General features: G+C 55.7%; 1 long non-coding RNA gene across 1 annotated transcript; it reads left to right on the top strand.

Annotated features, from left to right (window-relative positions):
• Window positions 1–169: 169 nt before the first annotated feature.
• Window positions 170–4,848, top strand: LOC308534886. Its single transcript, XR_013997221.1, has 3 exons — window positions 170–291; window positions 826–944; window positions 1,493–4,848. It is a non-coding gene; the product is annotated as an uncharacterized lncRNA (long non-coding RNA).
• The last annotated feature ends 1,900 nt before the right edge of the window (window positions 4,849–6,748 follow it).

Raw genomic sequence — 6,748 nt, forward strand, 5'->3', positions numbered from 1 at the left:
GGAGGCTCGGGGGGGGGTCCCCAGGACCCGCCTGGGATTGGGGGGAGGGCGCGCGGGCCGGCGCGGGGCGAGGGCGGGCGCGGGGGGGCAGGGGCGCCGGCCGGCGTTGCGCATGCGTGCGGCGCGCGCTCCCTGGGGCCCGCCGGCCTGGTGCGTGCGCACGCGCGCTGGGCCCGGAGGCGTCGGGACGTGCGGCGCGCGGGGCGCGGAGGCGCACCTGTGAGGTGTCCCCAGAGGAGCGGGCGGTGGGTGCGCGGAGCCGGGCCCGGGCGCCCGCACCCCTCGCGCGTTGTGAGTTCCCGGGGCCGGGCTGCGGCCTCTCTGTCTGTCCGGGGCCCGGGCGGGGCGCCGGGCGGCCGTGGGGGCGGGGGGCGCGGGCGCGGGGGGCCGGCGGCGGAGCGGGTGAAAGAAAGGCCCGCAGCCCGCACTCGGGATGGGCCCGCGCCGGGCCGGCTCCTGGGCCCCGGGTGGAAGGTCCGAGCCGCCCCGGCGGCCCCGGGGCGGGCCCCACGGCGGGCAGCGGGGTCTCGGGCCTCCGCGCCCGGCGTGGGCCGCGGCGCCGGGCTGCGCGGAGTGGGGTTCCCAGATGGCGGCCGGGGGCGCGGCGCCGGCTGGGCAGCGGCAGGGCGAGGCCCCGCGGGAGCCGGACTCCCGAGCCGCCTCCATTGTTGTGGCGGCCGAGGGAAGGGGGAGCAGAACCGCCCCGGGGCCCGAGGCGCGGCGCCTTGGAGCCCTTCCCGGCGGGTCCCGGGAGAGGCGGCCGGGCCGGGGCCGGGGCGCGGGCGGCGGCGGGGCCTCGCTGCAGGGTGCGCTGTGGTTTTGCAGAGCCGGCGGCCCGGAGCCCGACGAGCGCCCTGCGCAGGTGACGAGGAGCCGGGCGCGGAGCGGCCACCGCGGGACGCCTCCATTCCATTGTCTGGCCGGGCCGGGCCGGGCCTCCCCAGGTAAAGCGGCGGCAGCGCGGCGAGGGGGGTGCCCCCTCTTTCGGGACTTGGGGTTCCGTCCCGTCCCTGCTTCCGATGAACTCAGTACGTCCACCTCCCAGACACCCCCTCCCTCCCCCCAGATCCGGGCTCATCTGCCCGCATCTCTGCCAGGTCACCTCTCGCCCCCCCCAAAACTCGGCCCCTCTGGGGAGCCCTCCCTGCGGGGCTCAGCTGCTCGCTCCTCTGGCCGAGCGCTTGCTTAGTGGTTGTCTTACCGCAACAAAGGAGCCAGAAATGAGAAAGAAAGAAAAAGAAACCCCAGCTATTGCTTTTTCTGTTGTCGCTGAAGGAACGTTTTGCGCGGTTGAGGCCGGGTATTGTCTTCACAGGACCGACCTGGTTTTGTTTCCATGTTTTGTCTCCTCTAGACGGGGACCCCACTTCCTGTCTTAGATGCATAGCAGGAAAGTGACCTTGTTCCCCCGAACCCCCGCCCCCCCCCCCTCCCCCAGGTTAAACTTTTAAATTAATTGTAAACGAGTCAAGCCCTACGTTTTTCTTGGTAGAAATGCAGACATCACCGAGATGGCGCAAGTCTTTGCCGACCGCCCGTCTGCAGAGTTAGCTGCCGCGTGTCCCTGTAGATCCATAGAGACTCGCGCGGCCTTTGTTGCCGGGGCACCGCCGTCCACTGCAGCCGGAGAACTGCTGCCTGGCGTCCGTCCCCTGGTCCCTCCCCTCGTCCGGGCAGACCGCGGCTTATTCCGCCATTTCCTGGGCTGGTGGCAGTGTAAGCTCCAACTTGATACCTGGAACTGCCTCTCTGGTGGCGGCTCGCGGGGAGTGCAGTGTCCCTGAAGGGGCACGAAGGACACCAGGTACCGGAGTGGAGGGGAAGCTCTGGGTCACCAGCCCCCAGCCCCTCCCCCTGCTCTCCAGGCCCCTGACCTTGAGCGGGACGCGGTCCTCCAGCCTCCGTTTTCTGTCCCGTCCCTGGCGGTCATACCTGCTCTGTTTGCGCCACGGGGTTCCATGACGTGAAGTATGTGAACGTGCTTTGTAGAGTGTAACGTGCTATATAAATGTTGGTTTTATTAGCTTTTACGACCCAAAGGAATTTTTTATTTGCAATATAATTTATATTTTCTCTTTTGACCAGATGTGTGTATTACAGAATACCAGAGATCGCCAAGTTTGCCTTTTAATTCGTGATTTTGTTATCATTAATTTTTATCAAGTGCTGTTAATACTTAGACTTCTTAAAGGATATTTTACAAAGTACATGTTTTCTAGTGCTTTACATGCCATAAAAAATAAGGCATATAAGTTCGTTGACTACAAGTGAAGTATCAGCAAACTGAACACAGCATCAAACAAAACTCTCATAATCGTGTAACAAAACCTATTTCCGAGTGAGAGAAACGCGTGCACGCTGTCCTGCGGCGGCCGCAGCGGTTGTTTGCGCTTTCACGTCCATCGGGTAAAATTGACTCTTCCTGAGTTTGTAGGCAGCATCAGAAAGAGTTCAGCAATGTAAATACTGACTGAACGATGGGACGGATGTCGTTTTAAGATGTAAGAGATGCAGTTAAGGGCCTTGTAAGTATTTTTCTTTCATTCAGATATACTCGAGGGCTTGTAGTGTGGCCAGAAAAATCAGCAAGTCCTGGTCCTGGTGGGAGCTTATAATCTGCAGTGGAGGGGATGGAAATGAAAGGCAGGCCCTCGGCTGCTCTGATCCCCAACTGGCATCTGCCCTAGGAGGGGACAAGAGGACCGAGTTTTAGGATGGATCCTAAAGATCCCCGGAAAGATCCATCCTTCCTCCCTCCCTTCCTCCCCCCGCCTCTCCCCCTCTTCACAGAAGTAAGATTTCAGCTGAGATTTGAGGGCGAGCAGGCGTCCGTGTAGAATGATGTCCGTGTAGAGTGACGTGGGGCATAATTTCCCGGGCAGGGAGCGGCATGTGGGAAGGCCTGGAGGGGAAGCGCTTTGCCCGCTCCAGGACCTGAAGGATGACTGGTGGTTACGCAGGCGAGGGGAGAGTGTGGCCAGGCGGGGCCTCGGGGTCGCTCGGGGTCGGGCAGGGTCTGTAGGCTGGGTTCAGGGTGTTTTATCTGAGGGAAACTGGAAGCCTTCGCCAGGGCCGGGTTTAAGCAGAGGAATGACATAATCGGCTTTGCATTTTCAGACAGCATTCCAGCTGCTACACGCAGAATGTGGGGGTGGGGAGTGGAAGTGGGGGAGGCCAGGGAGGCCCTTTCGGAGGTCTGTCTGGACGAGAGGGGTCTTTACCCTGGAGTTCACATTGAATTCAACTACCAACTAAACTAAGGTCAAAGTAGATACTTTATTCTTTTTTCAAAAGCCCTCATTTTATCAAGTGGAATGAAAAGGCACATTTTAATGCAAAAAACACATAAATGTTAATTGTCCACATTATACTGAACAAGAAAATAATCAAATTTAAAATTGGGAAATTAGTTAACATGGGTTTTCTAAGTTTTGTCAAAACAGTGGTACATGAAATAAGCGTGCGGGGAGGGTCTGCAGTGAAAAGGGACTGTGCTGTAGTGCTATTGGCTCCAACAAGGAGAGGGTGTGATTGAGTACAGAACGCATGCGTGAAAGTCATAGCTTCCTGAGCACCGAACAACCTGGCAGGAACTACAACGGAAAAGAAAGCAGGCTCAGCTTCCACTGCAGCAGGAAGCACGCACGGGGTCCAGTCTGACGGGGACACGTATGATCAACGTGCGGGGAGCTCTGAAACTGCAGAGCAGCCCGGATCCCAGCGTGTGTGTCTAAGCATAGAACTGGACAGAGGGATTATGAGGAACGAAGGAGCTTTAAAAAGCAAGGTAGATGCGTGTGTATTGGCGTGGCCTGGGTGGATGTGTAGGATATATTACTAAGCCAAAAAAGCAAATTTAATTTTTTGTAAGATCCCCCAAAAAGAAAGAAATCTGTGTGTTTGTATTCTGAATAAATATAGAAAAAGTTTGAGAACCAAAATATTTGAGAAGGATACGTTGTAACTACTGAGGGAAAGTCATAGGGGAGACAGATTGAAAAAAAAATGTTTTTGTTGGTTTCAGAGAGGAAGAGGGGGAGAGAGAGAGAGAGAGAGATGGAAACATCAATGATGAGAGAGAATCATTGATTGGCTGCCTCCTGCATGCCCCACACTGGGGATCGAGCCTGAAACCCAGGCAGGCGTGTGCCCTTGACCAGAATCGAATCCAGGACCCTTCAGTCCACAGGCCGACACTCAACCACTGAGCCAAACCAGCTAGGGCAGTAGAATTATTTTTAAGGGTGAGTTTGTAGGATGATTAAGTTCTGATTCATCAGCTTGGTAATGTAGGGCCATTAAAATGTTTATGTAGAAAATGTATTAAAATTTTAATGACAGAGTTAAGTGGAATAAAACCAGGACACGAAATTACATACACGATAAGATTAAAACTCTTAAAAATCCTAACAACTGTCTACAAAAACCTATGGAGAATAGTCTAGAAGAAGTTAGGTGAGAATCTTAAAAATTGTATACATTGGGAAATAGCATGTTGGGTGATTTTAAAAATTTACTTTTTTGGGTATTTTCTAAGACTCTGTATTACATTTATGGTGGAACATTTAGTTTTGGGGAGTACATGTATCTGGGACGTACGTTAGCTGCATGGTGAATAGGGATGTGCACTTTGAAGATGAGATCTGCCCTGTCACAGCAAGGCAGGCTCTCAACTGTTCCCTAAAATCGGCTTAGCTAAGTGGTTTGTTCTTAGTGGAGCATTTGGAATAAGCTGGAATGAATCTGTTACTTCCAGTATTTGGAGGAGAATTGCTTCCTAACAATATGCAGAATAAGAGTGGTTCCCTCTTCTAATTTTGTACGCGTGGAATAAATGCAGAAGCTTGAACCCAGGCCTGGGATTTCCTGGTTTGACTCTTGTTCACTCACTGCGTTTCTAACACGGAGAGGCAGTCAGGCTTTCAGGATGAGGAGGGGCGGCCAGCCGGACCAGGGGCAGAGCATCGAGAGCACAGTCGTGATGCAGGGTCCGCAAGGGGCGTGCAAGGTTGGGGCGGCTGAGCAGGTTCTAGAGCAGTGATGGCGAACCTATGACACACGTGTCAGAGGTGACACCCGAACTCATTTTTGGGGTTGATTTTTCTTTGTTAAATGGCATTTAAATATATAAAATAAATATCAAAATATAAGTCTTTGTTTTACTATGGATGCAAATATCAAAACATTTCTATATGTGACACGGCACCAGAGTTAAGTTAGGGTTTTTCAAAATGCTGACACGCCGAGCTCAAAAGGTTTGCCATCACTGCTCTAGAGGGATGACCAGGTGCTCCTGGGGGTCCGCAGGGGATCCTGGGAGTGGGGAGTAGCATGTGGTTTAGTGGACACCCAGGCCACAAATGTGTCACAGAAGGGAGATGCTCAAGAACGTGTAAGGGCCCCGGGAGCACATACCATAATCCACACCTGAGGGCAAGGGTGGAAGTCAGGGAAGCCGTCCCCGAGAAGGTGCCGTCGGGTGCGACTGGAAGGTGAACGGGACAGAAGTGGGAAGGCCTGGAGGTAGAAGGAGCTGGGGGCGGAGGGGAGGCTGTGGCTGTACTAGAGCTGATGGGCAGTGGTGAGAGAGGAGCCAGGATCGGTGAGGAGGAGCTAAGGTTGCCCGGAGCGCCCGCATGAATAAGGAAATGACTCTGACGCTCACTGCCGGGGAGCAGTGTGAGCAGGGCAGGACAACCGATGTGCATTTGAGAAAGATGCTGTCAGAGTGGGCAGGTGAGGGGGAGGCAAGATGGGAGGCTTTTGTAGGATCCGGGGAAGAGGGCTCGGGCTGGGAGGTAGTAGGCTTCGGGGAGGTAGCGGATGGACAGGCTGTGTAGAAAGGGCGCGTGGGCGTGCAGGTTCTTCCCAGAGAGGATTGGTGGGGATGGTGTTGTGCAGATCTGGGCTTTGCTGTGCCCACAAACCCATTCCTAAAATCAGCGTGGCTGTGCTTTTCTTGGGATGTAATTATCCTCCTAAATCGTTTAAGGTTGGAGAATGTTGTCCAGCTTAGACCGGGCTGTCAGCATCTTTCACATGGAGAACCCCGACTCTGGGCAACGCCGCAATTGTCTCAGGTTCATCAGGCTAAACTCTGCCTCTGCGCAGGTGGTTTCTCTGAAGAGCTGGGCGTCCTATTGTCAGGTCCTGTTATCAGACTGATTGGTGTGGTCTCTCCTGATGCTGTCGAACTGGTCCCTCCCATAGGAGGCCGGCCAGGCCAGGGGGAGCCCGCCTGGGCATTAGAAGTTGTCTCAGTGCATTCACACTGCGTAACAAACCGCCGCCGCCTGGGTGGCTCAGACAACAAGCATTCCTTTCTCACAGCTCCGGAGCTGCAAGTCCAAGATCAGGGTGCCGTAGTCAGTGTCTGGCAAGGGCCCACTCCTGGTCCGTAGACCTTGATCCTCTTGCGGAAGGGGTGAGGGAGCTCTCTGGGGTCCTCCCAAAGGCTCCATCTCCTGATACCATCACATGGGGATCAGGTTTCGTCCTATGAATTGGGGGGAGGGGGACACAAACATTCTGGCTGGGGCAGGAGGATGGCCACTGCCAGCTCACTCAGTCCCCCCCACCCCCCCCAGCGGGGCCTCAGGAGGGGAGTCTGAGTGGCCCCGCTTTGGTCCACGGTCACTGCTGTCCGGTTCATGGTGTGGGCCTTGGGGAGCAGGTTCGCCTGGCGGAGTGCCTGAGACTGCAGGCTGGCCGTGCGTGCCGACGAGGGGACTGGTGCGAGTGGCGTCCT

Source organism: Myotis nattereri, assembly GCF_964212035.1.
Source record: "Myotis nattereri genome assembly, chromosome: 19".
Lineage (NCBI taxonomy): Eukaryota > Metazoa > Chordata > Mammalia > Chiroptera > Vespertilionidae > Myotis > Myotis nattereri.